This window comes from Ptychodera flava, chromosome 20 (assembly GCF_041260155.1).
Source record: "Ptychodera flava strain L36383 chromosome 20, AS_Pfla_20210202, whole genome shotgun sequence".
NCBI classification, from domain to species: Eukaryota; Metazoa; Hemichordata; class Enteropneusta; family Ptychoderidae; genus Ptychodera; species Ptychodera flava.
Window position 1 is genome coordinate 33764716 of NC_091947.1, and position 18448 is coordinate 33783163.

At 38.8% G+C, this 18448-nt stretch overlaps 1 protein-coding gene across 1 annotated transcript in view; it reads right to left on the bottom strand.

Moving 5' to 3' along the window:
- Nucleotides 1-18448, bottom strand: part of LOC139120748 (cilia- and flagella-associated protein 46-like) — a 62237-nt gene that overhangs the window by 38494 nt on the left and 5295 nt on the right. The window contains exons 5-15 of the mRNA XM_070685298.1: nucleotides 17656-17944; nucleotides 16341-16435; nucleotides 15564-15749; nucleotides 12241-12315; nucleotides 10658-10681; nucleotides 9121-9220; nucleotides 8499-8597; nucleotides 7670-7860; nucleotides 7354-7450; nucleotides 6274-6405; nucleotides 5996-6119 (exon numbers count right to left, since the gene is read on the bottom strand). The gene's annotated coding sequence lies outside the window, so the exon portion shown is untranslated. The remainder of the gene's footprint in view (nucleotides 1-5995; nucleotides 6120-6273; nucleotides 6406-7353; nucleotides 7451-7669; nucleotides 7861-8498; nucleotides 8598-9120; nucleotides 9221-10657; nucleotides 10682-12240; nucleotides 12316-15563; nucleotides 15750-16340; nucleotides 16436-17655; nucleotides 17945-18448) is intronic.

Genomic DNA, 18448 nt, shown 5'->3' on the forward strand with positions numbered 1-18448 from the left:
ACCAGCGTCGTAGAAGGACAGATCAATATCGACCATCTATCCCCGTATCAGTGCCCAAGACATTGGTATATGATGGGTTTGGTAATTGGCGGGCGTTTCAGCTGAAGTTCACCAAGTTTGCTGAGACGCAAGACCTGTCCTTCAGTGACTGCAAGAATTATCTGTGCTGGTGTCTGGATGGCAAGGCAAGTGATTATTACACCATGATCACCGAGCGTAATGAGGAGATCAGCTACCATGAGCTGATAAAGAAGATGGAGAAGCGATTCGGTTCACGAGATCTTCCCGATCGACCCAGCTTCAATTCGCCCAGTCAAGACAACATCCTGACGAAACTTTAGAAGAATGGGCAGGTAGGGTATATTCTCTTGCAGCACGTGCCTTCCGAGATACAGTGACGCTACCTTGGAGCAACAGGCTGTAATGAAGTTCTGTCAAGGATGTTACGACCGTGAAGCAGGTGAGTCGGTAGCCAACCAAAGACCTGCGAGCATCGAGACAGCCTTGGACAATATCAAATGGTACCAATACAACCATAGAGAAATTTTGGTGCCAGAACCAGCAGAAGAGAAGTGCGGTTTGTTAGTCCAGAGCCAGAAAGGACGAGGGACACTTATGAAGTGCGGTTAACATCCGTTATGACCAAGAACGAAAGAGGTCACCTTCTCCAGAACAACGCATGAAGTTCCAAGCTAGTAAGATAGATGGAACAAGTGCAATGGAGGGGAGGATGTCATGCATGGAAAGCCAGATGTCTGCTATGAGTGCGACACTACAGACAGTAACGTCCCAATTAGCAGAACTCACAAAGGTGGTAAGTCAGAAACAAGCTCCTAGAAGCCGATCACCATCTCCAAGAAATCGCTGCTGCTATGGTTGCGGAGAAATTGGACATTTCAAAAGGGACTGCCCACACCAAAATCCAAAGAGGCAGAAGCACCTGAAAAGAAAACATTGTCCAAGCCGTTAAACACCAAAGGGTCAAACCCGGAGGAGCCTGAGTTTGGCCCATAGCGATACCAAGGGCCTCAATGCTTCTAAGGAAGAAAAGAGTTTCACCGAAACAACACCACCTTGTGAGCTGGAAAAAGTCTGTGAGAAAAGTGTGTCACCAACCTCTTCAGGGGTGACACCAGGTAATAAAGACAGACCGACCACTGAAGTACCTCCAAGCTCTGGTGCAAGGGATGAAACCGAGCAAGCCAAGGAAGCAACAACAAATGTTCAACATCAAATTTCGGAAGCTTCACTGGCAGAGGCGAATTCCAAAGAGCAAGAGGACATCCAAACTATTGAAGCAGATAACAAACCTACAGAAAAGGTTGTTATCAACGCAACGGACACAAGGGACAACATCGAACATGCCATGGAGGTAAGTGACATATTGAATGACGAACAACTAAACCCACATGTTCCATTGGCAAAGGAGCCAGAGGTTAATGTCACCTTAACAGATAACAAGCCTGTACCAGAGGTTGCTGTGGATGATGTTGTCCGATTACCAACTGGCAGTCCTAAAGGTAGGAACCCTAAAGCTCAGCTGGTAAGTGGGCCAAATGGAACTGGAGTACCAAAGATACAAAGACCAACAGGATACAGTACTCCAGTTACAGGGGTGGCCGAAAAAGGGACAATGAGAGATGAGAGGGACTGGCCTTGGGATCCAGGAGGCCTGTCCAACATTTCTACAACAGGAATAACTGATGAAAAGAGATTACGACCTTCGGGTGAAAATGCACTCCTATGAAGCTGGTGATCCTATCTATCTGCTGGACGCAGGATCCACCAAAGGGAAGTGTCGCAAACTTTGTTCGCCTTGGAAAGGTCCAGGAATCATCATTGCTACGCTCACACCCTACCTGTGACTTTTGCTATGAATGGTTCCACGGAGCGTGTGTGAATGTTACACCAAAGGATGTAAAGACACATGACATCTTACATGTCCAAATTGCAGGTAAGAACACCCGGCATGCACACAATTTGGCAAAACGTGAAGGTGTAACTAACATGCACTCCGAATTACTTCTCTTTTCACAGAAACAATGGAGCACTCCCGGCGACATCGTGGGAGTGAGACCCGTAACCTATCTTGGGCTGAGGTGGAGGAAGCCGACCAGGACCGGATCCTCCTGCCGCCCAAGAGGTTAGTGTACGGGATAGGTATGGCCAACGTCCCTTATCACCGGAAGGAGAGAGGATGCTGATGCGCCAATACCAACTGGCTGTCCAGCGTAATCACTGGCGCTGGGTAGAAGACACTCGGAGGGAGGCAGACGTAGTGTTTCCTGAAGAGTGGTTATATCGGCATCTTCTCCATCGGGATCCAAAGAAGAACAGGATCCCGAAAAGGCATAGAGCTCATCCACCAAGTTCTTCCACGCATGAGTCTAGCCGTGATGTCCGCTTGAAGACCCAACCCGGCTTGACTGTTGTCAAGCACATACATCGATCGTCGGGGGAGGTCATCGAGTCATCAGAACATCACGGCACAAAGAAGGACTCTCCCTCCAGAAGAATATCATCAACATCCAGGGAGTCTCACCATCAAGACCAGCTTCGCCCCAACGTAGAAGGAGGGATCAACCCCCAGCTAAGGACGGCGAACGGGCGAAGCCATCTGCACCCCTGGCTCGTACTTCCGAAGAAAGGCAGCGTCATAACATCAGACCTGCAGCTGCAACAGCATCAACATCAGCAACTCGACCTGGGGAAAAGCTAGCCATCATGGGCAACCCAGGAAGGGTAGAGGGAAATCCTCTGTAATGGAGGAACCCTCCAAGAAGACTAAGAGGAAGTACGAGGACAGTACTCTGGAGGTGACTATCCAGCGTGGAGGAAAGCGGACGAGGCGTGTGGTAAATTGGTTTGGACAGGATCAGCGGGGGCAACCATCAACATCAAAGGTCTCCTGTCAGCAACCACACCCAGCCAAGCGTACCTGTGCATGTCCAGTTCCTGGGTGTGGTAAGGAATCAAGAAAGCTGAAGCGTCATTGCTTAGGGGCTCATATCCATCCGAGCCTACAGGAGAACCCCCGTATCATGAAGGCAGTTGAAGTAACCAATGCCCTGCTCAAAATAGTGGGCTGGATCCTTGGACCAGAGAAGACCATCCTCGACCTACTCCAGCACGTCAGGAAGCACTGTCTGAGGAAAATCCCTCAGACCTCTGTGCTGTCCAAGGCCAACTGCCTCATGATGAAGAACTGTGCCAGGCCAATGGATGGGCTACACCGTCGAAATTCCAGCTACATCTGCCCAATTTACCGGCCGTGTTGATGCACAGGAGGATCCTCGTCATCCTTCTCGGCCGTTAACAGAAGAACAACGGGCTGAATTTCGACAGGTAGACGCCAAAGGGGCGGAGGCCAGAGAAGAACATCAACCGAAGAAATGCCAGTCCTGGAGGGCCCACCAGAAGAGTCATCAGTGGGTGAGTATAAAGCTCCAGTCAACCTTTGTAGTCCAGCCCAAATGGGGGGACACATTGGCAGAACAAGAACCAATGGAGGAAGGTGAGTGTAGTCCAGCCCTGATGGGGGACTCACTCACAGTAGCAGTTAACAGTCCAACCCATGAGGGGGACGTACAAATTAATATGGAGGGTAACAGTCCAACCCAAGAGGGGGATGTGCAAATTGTTAACAGTCCAACCAAGAGGGGGACGTGCAAATTGATGTAACTGACATGGACAATAGGGAAGGCATGACCTGGGGAGATCAGGTAGAATTAGCTGCTGAAACAGACCAGCAAACTGACCAACCTGTTGAACCAGTGAGACAGGCGTCAGTTTCAAATGGTCAACATTACCACCAGCTCTTAGAAGCAGCTGATTCTCACTTCCACATTGACCGAGTGCTGAATAAACTTCGTGGTCAAAACTGCCCTTCCACAGCATGGGAATTGACCGAATGGCCAGTGGCCTAAGGCAGAATTCCCAGTGAAAGTCATTGGGGGCGTAGAAGTTTATTGTGACCCAGGGCATTTTCCATCAAACTTGGAGCGACCTAGGGGGTGGAAAATTGCAGTAGGGATACACCCGAGGAAAGCCCCTAGCGCTGATGAGCAAGTATTTAAGACCTTAAAGCAGTATGTCTCATCATCACAAGTTTCAGCCCTGGGAGAAGTGGGCCTGGACCGAACAGAGCCAGCAAAGTTCTGGAGCGTCCAAGAAAGGGGTCCTGACTCGTGCACTCGCTATGTGTGTGTCAGAGAAGCCCTTAATCCTGCACATTAGGGGGCCCCATGGGGATCACTATGGGTCAGATGTCCATTGTCAAGCCCTCCAAATGGTAAAGGAATGGTGTTCGCCACGGCAACGTATTCATATCCACAACTTTACAGGTACCATAAACACAGTAAGGCGGTGGACAAAAGCTTTCAAAAACTGCTACTTCGGGTTTTCCATCGTAACGGCCAATTTTGACCAATGGCAACGAAGAGCATTGAAAGAAGTGCCCAGTGATCGGTTATTGATAGAAACCGATTCTCCGTATCTCGGGGCACTACCATCAGCACCCCAGCCTTAATAGGGGATGTTGCCGTAGCTGTTGCCAAAACAAGGGGGACTGATTTGGTGCGCCTCCTTAAGGCAACAGTTAACAATACAAGGCGAATTTATCACTAGGGATGGTTTAATTACTGCCAGTAACATTGCTAGCTGGCAGCCATTCTAAGTGTCAAGTTAGCCAGTAACATTGCTAGCTGGCGCCTTGTAAAATTAACATCTCAGTTTTTTAGATCCCTAGAATAACCATTCCTGCAGAAAATAAAAGAGGGGAGAGTGTAGTGAAATGCGGGCTTTCGGCCGTTGGCGGCGCCCTACTGCACAGGTGCTGCGCCGCCGTTGTATTCATGGAATGCCTCGCATGTGCATTACGCATTTCCCCTCGCCAAAACAGCAGAACGATATACACCGCCGAAGTGAGCTGACGTCCTAACGACTAGCCTTCTGCGGAATGACCCAGTACAACAAAGACTTGGTAAGTCCACCGAGTTTAATACACTGGGTAACACTATACAGTAATCAGAATATCTAACAGTTCAGGGTCTTCACATCAGAACACATCTTCTTTAAAACAACATTTTCTCTGTCGGCAGTATAATTTCAATACTGTGATATAATGAAAACACAGACCATAAAAGTTGAACTTTTCAATAAATTATGAATACCAAGTTCTAGTAGTATTCTAATTTTAACACCATCAAACCATAGTGTCATGTGCACATTTGTCACATACACTTTATACATTCACTTTTCATGGCAATCATGTTTTAAAGCTAAAAATAGCAGTTTCAGTTTGTGTTCTGATGTAAAAACAATGAATATTTGATCTGTCACAGTGTGAAATGTACAGGTCTATTTCATTGAGAGACCAATGATGAAACACTTTAATAAACTCTGTAATTTGGGAATTTGAAATAGTGTGATTTATCAGACAATCAGAGTGGATATGGTACAGGTGTCAGAAGACACAGTAGCTACCTTATACACATTATATACTGTAGCCACTATATCTACTAAATCTGAATATGCAAGAAGACTAGCCTTACAAATAATCACTTTCACTGTTCAATACTGACCATCAACAAAATGAGTTTTCATAATGCAGCACTAACTAACCTTTGACAGATTCACTTTCACTGTCCAATACTGACCATCAACAAAATGAGTTTTCATAATGCAGCACTAACTAACCTTTGACAGATTCACTTTCACTGTCCAATACTGACCATCAACAAAATGAGTTTTCATAATGTAGCACTAACTAACCTTTGACAGATTCACTTTCACTGTCCAGTACTAACCATCAACAAAATGAGTTTTCATAATGCAGCACTAACTAACCTTTGACAGATTCACTTTCACTGTCCAATACTGACCATTATACAAAATGAGTTTTCATAATGTAGCACTAACTAACCTTTGACAGATTCACTTTCACTGTACAATACTGACCATTATACACAATAAGTTTTCATAATGCAGCACTAACCTTTGACAGATTCACTTTCACTGTCCAGTACTAACAGAAAGGCATCTGGTGACAAAGCTTGGCCTGCTCTCATTAACAATGCTCTCTTCATCCGGATGGTACCAGATTCTGCACTCTTCCGTGCCTTTAGAAAGACATGACATGGGTTGATATCATTTTGAGGTAAATATTATGAAGTATTTTATCAAAATAAAGTCAACAAACACCATTATCACATCAGTACACACCTTCGCCTTGGCACTGAATATTGTAACTGAATTATGTCCGTGTAACAATACCTGTTCTATGATCATGCCTGCTTGGTCTTCAGGTGTCTGTGGTTGTTTGTAGAGTTCTGCTCTCAGCTGTAGTCGGTGTAATGTTGTGTAAAGTCTTTCTCTGTATTGACCTCCATCATCCAATGCTATTGCCTGATAAATCAAAAATCAAAAATCAAAGCGCAGATTTAGCAGGAACATCGTAAATCATAAAGGATTAGGATTGTGATAATAAAAAATAAGGTACTAGTATGTGTCTGTATATGCAAACACAGAATGAGCAATGTACTTTAGGGCGACGTTTTTTATTTTTGTGTTTCTCATCTCCCGACCAACCGTAAATTTCAGCTCCGACATGAAAATAAAAAACTTTTTTATTTGCGCCGCCTCTGAGGCGATCATCCTAGCAACAGAACCACCATCATCAAATTGTGAGATTGCAGCGACTCAGACTGAAAGGACAGAGAGCACAGAACACTGAACTGAAAGACAAGAAATTGCAGTGACTGAATGGACAAAACATTGAACTGAAACAAATACACGTTTTGTGTACTTAAAAATTGTAGAGACCGAATTGACAGAACATTGAACTGAAACAAATACAGTTTTTTTTTGGTACTTGTTTTTTTTATTGCGACCGCCTGCCCTGCCTGAGTATTCCTCTGGAGATAAGAAACAAAAAAAATAAATGGGTCACCCTTATTTACATTTCAAGGCCTGTGGCCTGCATTTATAGGTGAGCATTGATTACACTATAAGAACACAGAAATAACTACCACCAATGGCTGAGATTGTAAAGGGTTTATACCAGAAATTGTACTGGACTATCACAATGACATGACAATTGCTATGTAACACTGGAAGTTGTAATATCTGTTACTGAACAACATGTGCAGGTGGGTGTTCAAAACTTTACAGGTTACACGTACATACAATGTTAGGATGTGGTGTACATGGAGGTGGCATTATCAGTCTCATTGCATTCACAGTATTTAAATGCTTGCCACATATAATTTTGATTGCTTTGATATAAGGTAAATCTTAATTGACTTGGAATGCATAGATAGGTAGAGATATGATTTGGTTGCACAGTGTAGATACCTTTTTGAGGTGATCCATTGCAACAGCTATCTGTTCTACATCTTCTTCACATTTTGCCAATTCAGTATGGACTTGACATCGAAGTAGAATTAGCAAACTGAAAACATGAACCAAAAACACATGTATTTCATCCACATTGATGCATCTTAAAAAGGTAGATTTTGAAAACAAAAACTCAGTATGTACCAAAGTACAGGTATCAAAATACATTTAAACTTTGAAAATAGTGTAGCATTAAATATTTACTTTACAAGGGTATGTGATGATCTGGCCTAATTAAGTTAAATGAATACTTTTAAATATTCAAGAGTTATACCTGTCAATATCTTCCAATGCTTCAGCAACTACTGTCAGTGGTTTACGCACAGACTGTCGTAAATTAGGCTGTAACAATGGTAGACATAGGTTCCATTGTGTAACACAGCCTGCTTGTATCACATCAGGATTTCCGTGTCTCACAGCATTCATTATTGCTTCATCCAGTCTCTTGATAGCCTGAATTCGTACCTGTTGATGAAAATTGACACGGTCAAACATCTTAAAGTGTGGTACAGCAGAGCTTTGCATTCAGTTCTTCAGTAAGTCCACTTTCTGACTTGTTTTATTTAGTAATAGCCATAACAACTTAGTCTTCATATGTACCATGTCTTCAGTAAAACACAGATAATACCCTCTTTTGGCAACAACTGTCGATAAGGACCGTTATTATTAGATTTGCGAAATATAATATCAAATTGTCAACATGTGCACACTGGAATTGTTTATTACAACCATGGAGGTACCTCCATGTTACAACAAAGGTCAGTCCATGATAGCTGCATATTACTTTGACAGAATGGGGACCTGACACTGAAGAGGTTCCGGGTATTACTGGTAATTCTCTGGGTCTGGGTCCTTCATGATGCAAAGCCAAGAACCAAGATAGATTTGATGCATTTGAAGAATATTCTGTATTAAGGATATGTGTCTGGAATTATAAGCTTTCAAGAACTAGCCACTGCTTTTGATCTTAGCTTAATAGAAGGGACCAATAATGTGTAACTGAATGAGGTAATAAAATATGTGCTAGAACACAACATACACAGCTGGCCTGGAATCAATCAAACCGTACATGACAATTCACTTATTGTCTATTCTCAACTTACCTCCACAGCTGACTTGGTATAAAATTCTTGTTTCTCTCCAAGATTCTTGACCATCAACTCTGCTTCTACAAATTCCATCTCTAGCATCATCTCTGTATCCTATACATCAATTATCATGCAGAAAAATCTTTACTGATTACATCAATGCAACTCTGAAGTTTGATTTTGATTGTATGGTAATCCTCACATGCATTTCAATTTCAATGCTATACTGTGGAGCTTATTGTCGACTCATTTTACTACATGATCAGTACATCATTGCAATGCTATTTATAGTACGGGTTTCATGTCTGATCAACAAGAATAACTGATGCCCTTTGTTGAACTTATATCTTTCTTATGGGTGAGCCCTTCAAGCTCCTGCGCTGATTGAATGCAAAATTTTGCTTTTTTTTGTAAGGGACTCCATGGTGTAAGTTTTGATTACAGATGACATAAAACTCAAGAATTTTTTTCTTAAATTATTTTTCTTTGGAATATGATATCATGTTTGGATCCAGTGCTCTGTAGAGAGACCTCAGAGGCACTAGCATTATCTAATTTTTTATTAGGTGACTTATTCTGGCAAATCATGGCAATGAATGAGTATTGGTGTGTATCAAAAAACTATAAAGTGACAAACCTTGAAAGAGCCTTGTTTCATATTATCAACTGCAATTGATGCTAGATCTGGCTGATCATACTCCAGACAAAGCCTTGCTATCTCCAACAACAACACAGGTCTGCAATAAATAATACCACAACACCATGAAATTCCACTCTAATTCATGTGATCATTTGTGAATATGTTGAGTGGTCATAGTGGTGTGCGCTATGAAATTTTATTGTCAGGGATAGGGATAGGGGGTGGGGGTGGGATGGGGAGTGAGAGGTTATGAATTGACTTTTGAAATCAGGTATGGTGAAATAGTGGGATTCTTCTTAGGTTTGGTTATATCCAGTGCTAACTATAATGTCTTTGCGTATGTGTGGAGTACAGTGGATGAATTGTCCAAAGAAAGCATTCATATTATATTGTACATGACAAGTGTATTTACACTGCTCTCTTCAGAAAATGCAACTGATAAAGTATACAGAGTAGCCTGATAGCCAGACAGTGTGTGAATCAAAATTGTGCTGCAATGAAATAGTGCTACATAAATCAATATTACAACATAATGATAACAAATACACAAATATTTTTCACATGTGGTGCTTGATTGAAACCCAAGTGGCTGTACACTTGTTTGTAATATTTTGTTAATTACATATCCTCCAATTTTACTCTCACTTCCTGTATATATTTATGACAACATAATAAAGGATCTGTGAGTATAGATAAGGTGATTCAAACTTTTAACTGCTGGTCTCTCAGACATTTTAAATGCTAACATGTTTTGCTTCCATGATAGCTTTTAAAACACGATATAAAGCTGTATATTTTAATAGATGAATAAAGAAAGGTCAGTTTATCATACATGTATGTCTCTCATCTTGTTTTCACTGTGCATACAATGTCATATAGCATTCACAGTGTTGATGAAGTTTTAATCTTTAGTAGTCATGGTATTTTCAGATACACAATTTAATGTAGACAATCAAATTTACTACTGGTACATTTGGTTAAACTCTTAGAGGAAACGTCTTTGCTAGAGATCATGTCACCAAACTATTATGAAAAAGTCTCCCTAGGTTTTCAATGATATTAAATGCAAAATATGTCTGACATTATAACAAGATTCAGGCGCTGCTCTTCACAGAGGATAAGGAATACACTGATATCTTCAATATCTATTTCCAGTATGTACATATTGTGAAATACATAAATAACACAGCCTCACAGGGATTTTCAATCATTTTCAAGCTGTCTTTGTATGATGTAATGTGACTTATGAATGGAACCTGATAAAGAGCTCCATTGTTACGAGAACCTTGTCTTGCTTTCATTCAATTTTAAGGAAAGTCAGTTTGTTTTACAAACCATGGACACAATCCATTTGATAGCCACATGATTAAAATGATCAAATACAAAACAAAAGTAGTGTATAGAGATTGAAAGCCAATTTTAAAGTTTAATTAGAGGTGCAACCAAGTTACATGTACCAAAAAACTATACCTTGGTGCCTACATTAAAATGTATTTGAAAAGAATCTATGAAGGTTAGTAAATCCATATCTTACACAACTCTGGCACTCAACTCATCACTTTTCAACATTGAAAGAAAAAAGTACAACATGATTAGTAAAACACACAAAGGCTTGAGTAAGATTTCAGCAGATACAAGCCAGTACAAACTGATAGGAGAGAGACTCACTTTTCTGGTTCTGATACAGGAGGTAATACAGGTGATCTCCACTTTGATACAGTGGATTTCCTTTATGGCGTGCATGCATTTTAAATTGAAGCAAAGTCTGTTAGAATCTTATCAAAGTGCAAAGATAGAGGATATGTGTTCTCACTTACACAGATCAACCCAGCAGTGATTGTTTTAACATTGTGTAATAAATAGTGAAAACCTATCATTTAGAATTCAAGAGATGATCACAGATTATGAATGACAGTATTTAAACTACTGCTTACATTTGTGAATATTTCATCAACTACTGTAAGAATTTAGCATACATTGTGCCACAGTGCTTGTATACATAACAAGCAGACAGCAGGAAATTCCCATTGTCATTTAGTCAAAAACTCTCACAGCAAAATGTTCACTATGCAATGTGTGAACAATATAAATAAAGGTTCAAATTTCAACTGGTATACCACTTTTATTTGTTAATACTTATTATTGTGTTTTGTAAACTGTTGTGCAGGTACAGCAGACAAAAACTCTGAACTGCAGCTGCAATATATGATTTCGACATACCAGTAGTTTTCTCTCCTACATTTCATCACATCAATACTTCTAAATTTGAAATAGCAATGATGACTAATGTTATATGGATGACACACAGGGTGTTAGAAAAATATAAAGCTACACTTGTGTTAATCAAGCTATAGCATGCTTATGAAGTGCATTCAAAAAATAAAGTTCATGCTAATACAACTCACAGTAGTGCAATGGTAGTGGAAAAATTTGAAAAAGAAATGTAACGTGTTTGTGAAAAATTAGACTGATAGACTTTACAATTTTAATTAGATGATTGCAATTAGGGTGAATGTGTTCAATGTTAAAAGAAAAATACATTTCAATCTGAGTTTCATGTCTTTGACTGAGAAAAACTTACCTGTGTGTTCATGTTATCAAGATACAAGGTAAGAAAGAAATGAAAAGTTACGCGATGAACAAATGTATTCTGGTATTGGTTCTGATCAATGATAAGCACAGAAATCATGCCAGTACTTTGCAAAGTTTGATCTGTTATCTACTGTGCATTACACATTGAGTGCATTGTGTGACAGTGCTTTGATAGAAATAATGGTCACTCTAGTAATTTGAACAGCAACAACTTCAAGTTCATTGTTTTGTGATTTGGAGTCAATTTACGCAGAATAATTGAGAGTGATGTATCAATTATTCATAACATGTGAAACGCCATAAAGTACAAACAGGTGAAAAAGTCACATGAAGTAAACAGATATGGACACTGGGCAGACAGACTTGCAAAAATAATTCTATTGATAGTGATTGGGCAAACCATACATCATACCAAAGTGTCTTGTGGCATGTGCAAAGCCAAGAATGATTTCTGTGAATCGTACAGCATACTACAGCAAGTGATTGTGTGTGTGCGTATTTGTTGCAGTGTGTGTATAGACTCACGTTTCATCTATGGAAAGCAATTCACCAGGAGTGCTTTTACGACCTTTGGTACTGCTTTCTCTATCTCTCTTTCCCCTTCATGTTGTGAAGAAATTAAAAGAGTAAGAAAACAGAGACAGAAACAAAACACAGAAAACAAAACCTGACATGGTATGCTTTGCAATGAATGACTACTGTATCTGCAGAGTATATGGATTAGTAAGATAGCGGTGTGCAGCCAAGCAGTCAGTGTGTTACAAAGTATATAGATCAGGCAGAGATACAATGAGACATGGACGCATGATAGTTTACAGTTTCTCACATTCTGCTGCTTTATGTCATCCTTCCCAGTGTGTTGACATAGAAATGACATACCCTATACACAATGCTTTCAGACTTCATTGCAAAAGAGTTAACAATTTTGTATTCTTTGATCTAGAACAGTCATGGTACAATTTTTGCAGTATGGAGAATTATCCTCCACTATTACCTTTAAGTGGTTCTAGGAGAGTTTCCCTCTGGACATTCACCTTCTGGAGACTTTATCATTAACCTGCTAACCCCAATTCCCTGTAAACAGGTCCACCATCATCATTGATAACAATGAGTTTGGGTAAAACCATGGTGGGGAAAGGGTTAACTCTAGCCCAAATGGGTGGATAGGAAATGTACAGGGGGTAAGTGTCCACAGGGAAACATCCTAAAACCTTTTCAGGTTCTTTTTCAGTACATAGGTCAATCCATGGCATTGAAAACTATCAATTGGCTGAAGTAGGACAGTGAAAGTGTTGAATGACATATTGAACAGAAACCAGACAGAACTCAACAATCAGAGTACGATGTATGTCTAGTTAAATCTGACAAGACTTGTTATTACATTTGTTACAACACACTGGTAGGGTCAATGCAACATCTTCTTACAACTTACACATGCATTACAGCCAATATTGATGGAGAACTACGAGAATCATGGGATGCCTCACTTCGCATACTACCAGCTGATGAACGGATTTCTTTACTTTGTTGGATGAAGGGAGAAAAAAATAAAACGGAAAGCAAATATGCAACAAAAAATTATGTTTACATGCATTATAAGACTGCAAATGATCAAAAAATGAGTAATGTTAATATATGATGAGAAGAGATAATATCTAGTTTTTGTATGAATCTTATAAGGTGTCTTTGAAAGATTTTTACAGAAAGTTGAGTTCTTTCCCTTAGCCTTTCTTCTAAAATGTCTTTTATTACAGTACCATGAACACCCACTTTTGCACCATGAACACACGTCTATGATGTCACTTTCATGAAGTTTACTTTTAAAGGAAAATATGACACAATATGGAACCAAAAAATATCTAAAGACTGTCAGTATGACAGTGATATAATGACATCAATACCACGGTTTGTCAGTTTCACTTGATAATAGCTATTAACAGGTTTGAATCTAGATGAATTCAACATGATGTAGCTCTAACTCTATGTCTGTTACATTTATGGTTCAAGTTTGATGAAACCAATAATGAACTATGTTTACTGAAAGGTATGTTGAATATCGACAAAACAATATATGTCACTTTGTATATGATTATGATGAGTGCAAATTATCTCCTTAATTATTTCACCCTCCAACCTAGTAATGTTACTATGTATTCACAGAATACTGAACACAAAATTGTCATGGAACATTCAATTGTGGCCATGGTTAGGCTCAAATTTATTTTAAATTTTGTTTTGCTAAAATAAAGGACTTCTTCATCTATCAGAGCATTTTGAATGACCCAACATCATTAACATGTGAAAATTATGATAAACTCACCCTAGAATGATAAATCAAAACAATAAATCCACATTTGTACTTAAAGAATGCTTAGGCTACTACTTTTATTGACACAATGTTCTGACAAGTCATGTCTTCATACAAAGGACCAAATCACATAAGAATTGCATGAAATTCTAAGCAAGCTTTCAGATAATGTTTCAAATGCATTTTTTCACTTTTCTACAACTGACTGTGTCAGAAGGGCTGGACTGAATTTCTTTTGAGAAGTCCACTGATGATGCAGACTATCAACAGTGATTTTGGTTGTTTTTGTTTGAAGGGAGAAGATACGCATACTTTGTTTTGAAAGAAAAGATCTATACTATACATGTACAAAAATAATGGACTGAGATCACTGAGTACTATGATGTTAAGCCTGAAAAGTTTCATTTTATCACTGGATGCATCAAAGTAAAGCAAGTACATTTCATGATTCAGCCACCGGATAACCTAGGTAACATCTCATGTACAACAAGTACGTGTTGATTGCTAGTAGACTGTGAATGAAATGTGACTGCAGTGTGATGAGCACTAAAATATATCGCTGTGAGTAAGTCTTGCACAATTTAGGGAAATCTGTGATCACCAAGCCCAGCTGCTACACTCACAGAAAATATGGCAAGTGTGGAGGTTGGGATGTGTGGGCCAGTGACCAGTCATGGTGTGATAGTTTACACAGGTAAGATGTATGTCCAATTCCTAGCTTTGATTACTCTTTAAAGCTACTTTACAACAACAAGACAGTTTGGATAAATGGTTGAATCGGAAGGTATGTTACAATAGTCAAAAGGTATGGCCCAATTAAATATATTATACCATGGACCATCGATTCACAAGATCCAATCAGAATCTACCTTACTTTATGGCTTGATGACAGTTAACACATCGGGATGATGGTGGGGCTGTATTTTAAAATCATTGCTCAAAGTTATGTACCCATCAAAAGCCAAGTTACAAAATTGTAAAGTTTGGAATGTATGGTCAAAAGGAATTTTACGCCATGTTTACAGAAACTTACATCAGCATTTATTCGAGGGCACACTACAATACCGGTAAATTGCCATATACATGTAAATGCTTTATTTACTCAAGATTGTTATTATAATAGTGATATACATAAATGCATGTGAATATCAAAATTTTGTAATTATCATAAGCTAAAATGGATGATGCTAATTTGCAGCACTGCTGTATAAGTTGAAGTAATTTGCATTTAGACTTTGACATAACTGTGTACATTTAGATCACCAAGAAAAGTCTTATCTCAGAAATATTGGGCAAAGTAAACTGAGAGTGTACACAGAGTACAAACAACAATTAGCCTGGATTGCTTGATCATAAACACCGTAAGTACTGCAGTCTGTGAACATACACAGCAGGAAATGTCTACCAAGGTTTCAGTGACTTTCTGTGTGAAAATACCTCTTCTGTGTCTATTCCAAGAGGCATCACAAATGCTACTGTTTCCACTCAGCTTGTTTTCAAATTTCAGTGATCTAGTATAGATGATAATATGAACTGTTACCTTTCATCTTGACTGACAGGTAATGTTGGTGCTGCTGAAGCGGGTGTTGTTGTACGTCTACCACCACCACTTTGTATGGACATGGCACTGGAAGATCTAGAACCAGTATCTTCTCTCAAGATGTGCCTGAGTACCCTATCTAGCTCTTGCCGTACATCTATGCTGGTGTCCCTCTGCTCTAGGGAGCTGTATATTTCAGTGAGAATCAATACAAATATCTGTAAACACATTACACCTTCATGAAAAATAATCTGACACAAGACAAAAGACGTACTATTTGCCCAAACTAAACTGAAACAAAAGTAAACAAAATATTGCATTACAGTAGTGTAATATGTTTGAGCAGCTCCCCTTTTCTTACTAAAATACATACTGTATTTGGTATGTGTTCAAAATTGATTTCCCTTAACATACTCTCTTTTTATCGGAGACTTGTGAACAAATCCTCCATAATATTTTTCCATCAAGACATACTGTAAATTACTGAGTAAGTATAAGTTACAAACATCTTCATCTCCTCTCTAAACAGAAAAATTCTCTATTGATACTGGAATCAGCATCAAAACAGAGCAAATGTTCACTGCATGGATACATGTTTAAAACTCCTGATGTCTTCGTGAATAGATGCACATACAAAGTATTTCAAATCTGTTCAAAGCAAACAGTTGTGCAAATACTACATATCACATATATTAAACATCAAGTTTTTCTGAAAGCCATTATTAACATTCTATAATTGGAATAAATGATAGGAAAACTTAAAATCCAAAAACTTACGCTTTCAGTTTACAGATCTTGTAGTAGGCAGTCAAATCTGCATTGTTTCTGATATCCTTCGACAACTTACCAGTATCCACCAAATGATGACGTACCTGCAAACAGTCAATACTATAATGTTACCTCTGATAAATATTTACACAGTGGCAAAAATCCCTGCACATCAAAAAGTAAGCTGTGTTGGTAAACGTTGCCAGATGTATTTTTTATAATATAGATGTGTACTTGAATATAAATTTATATCCTGGAATAGTATTACCTTAAGTACTTCACACTCTGAAAGACACAACATCTTGGAAGTGTTGTGGATAAGACTGAGGAAAGCAAAACAATCCCTGTTTCTTTCACAACTGATCTTGCAAGACAACATTGACAACATGTAAGTAAAGATTGCCCTCTAAGAATAGCCCTAAATGTGTTGACCCATTGGTAGATTTATCACCACGACGTGTATAAAGACATCATACATATTTTGTATGTGGGATGCCATTGGTATCAATACGATACGAAACAAACATCTAACAATTCTTCTGGTTTGGTTGCTATCTCATGGACACTACATTTTGCTCATAACAAACTTAACTTATATTTTTTTTTTTTGATATTTACAATTACCTACCCTACAAAACAAAAGCTAGATTTTTAATTTTTTGGCAAATAGTTGTTGTGCTAATCACTATCCCTTACTTGATATCATTAAACAAACTTGGGTAAAATAGATATATAGAGTACAATAAACATACATGTATGTAGCCACATTGTTTCTAACATAATTATAAAATTAATCTATTTCATCTGTGGTATACAATATAAAACTTGACAAGCGGTAAGTCCAAAATGTTTCATGCAGTCACAATCTAAAATACATTGAGAAAGAAAATAATCAGGATATATGTAGCTATAGATAATCACTACAATTGATTAGACTATTGATTTAATGCTTCAACTTTTGTTTAGCTTTGATTAATTTGTTATCAGTAGCATTCAGTTACTTTTAAATACTGGTATCTACTGCAAGTCTATGATGGCTTATTCACGTACTAAGTTTATTATCAGTAATCAAAGAACAAAGTTACCCTTATAGCTCTATAACGGTGAATTTCTAATTGTTCCTATACTGAGCTAAATTTGTTATTCATAAAAAAAACAATTACAGTACCTTTAAAACAGGTCACTAATGTAACTTTATATTAATGGATAACCACCTAATTATTCCTGTACTGACCTTAGTCCACTGTTTCTTACTACTGATGCTACCTTTATCATCTAGACTATTACATAGGATGTCATCTTTAGATCCAGTAAATGTTGCTACCTGTAATCCTAAGACTTGTTTGTAGAGATGAGCAACATTGGCCTTGGTGAATTCTGCTGTTGCTTTGCTCACTTCAGCAGCTTCCTTGATTCTTCCAGCATCTACATGGCATTCAATCAAGGCAATCATCAGCTGGGCTCTCCATTCATAGTCTGTGTCTTCAATGTCATCCAGAGCTTTGACCACTTGATGCAGACTTATTGACAGGAACTGCCGGTAGTTTGGTTTCAGGAACGGACGGCAAAACTGCCAGTATAAAACTGATGCATTGTAAACCAGGAAGTGATACCTAGTAGAAAGAATATGCCCCATCCGTTAAAGTCTGCCATAATAGAGCAATTGTTTTAGCAGTGGTAAGGCAATGCAATGATGACTGTGGTGCAGTATATTGGTTGAGTGGCATTTTTAACAATCATGGTTGGTGTTAAACTTTGAACATCTAACCTAGAATGCTTGAAAAATGTTATAACAGCACGTTGGTAGACGTAACTCTCAAAGAATTATTTGAAACAATTTTGAACTCTTCTCCATATGATTAAATCTGTCATTACAAGTCATGGATAGCTCATAAATTGAATCTAATATCAGATACATATATCCATTCTATATCATCACAAAGTTTTGAAATATAAAGGACCAATAGAATCCCCCATTAGTTAGAGGATCATTCCTTGTAACCCCTTGACATATTATGTTCATTTCTGGTGCTAGTTGTTATTGAAGTTTGTGAGATAATTACTGATATAATGGGCAAAAGTGCAAGTTAGCCTTTTTGACTTTTGCTTTTCAGATG